Raw genomic sequence first — 582 nt, forward strand, 5'->3', positions numbered from 1 at the left:
GTAGCTTTAAGGGACATGCCTTTCTTCTTGTGGTTTGACTCCTCATGCATGGTCAAGCATCCAAGCTCCATATCATGCTCTTGAAGCTTTCCGTATAATGTTGCCAAAGGCATGGAATCAAGGTCCTTAGATTCCATGATTGTAGTTACTTTAGGTTGTCATCTCCTGTCAAGATAACGTAAAACCTTATTATTTAGTTCACCTTTGGAAATGATTTTACCAAGGGTGACAAGATGATTTAAAATATGAGTGTATCGCTATTGCATATCGCTAATTGATACACTTGGTAACATACGAAATAATTTGTACTCATGTGTCAGCGCATTCAGCCTTGCACACTTGATCTCGCTAGTGCATTCAGCCATTATACAAGAAGCGCATACAGCCTTGATACACTTGATCTTTTGTACCACATTTCCTTGGCACTTTGACACTGAGATACCTGAAAGAATTCGTCATATGATAAGACCGAGGTTATTATATTTTTAGCGTGATGGTTATACTGAACCTTTTTTTTGCTCGTCATCAGTCCACAAGCTTTTACGCTTTTCTTTCGGTTTGTCATCCACTAAGTGAAGTGGT

This window comes from Lupinus angustifolius, chromosome LG03 (assembly GCF_001865875.1).
Source record: "Lupinus angustifolius cultivar Tanjil chromosome LG03, LupAngTanjil_v1.0, whole genome shotgun sequence".
NCBI lineage: Eukaryota > Viridiplantae > Streptophyta > Magnoliopsida > Fabales > Fabaceae > Lupinus > Lupinus angustifolius.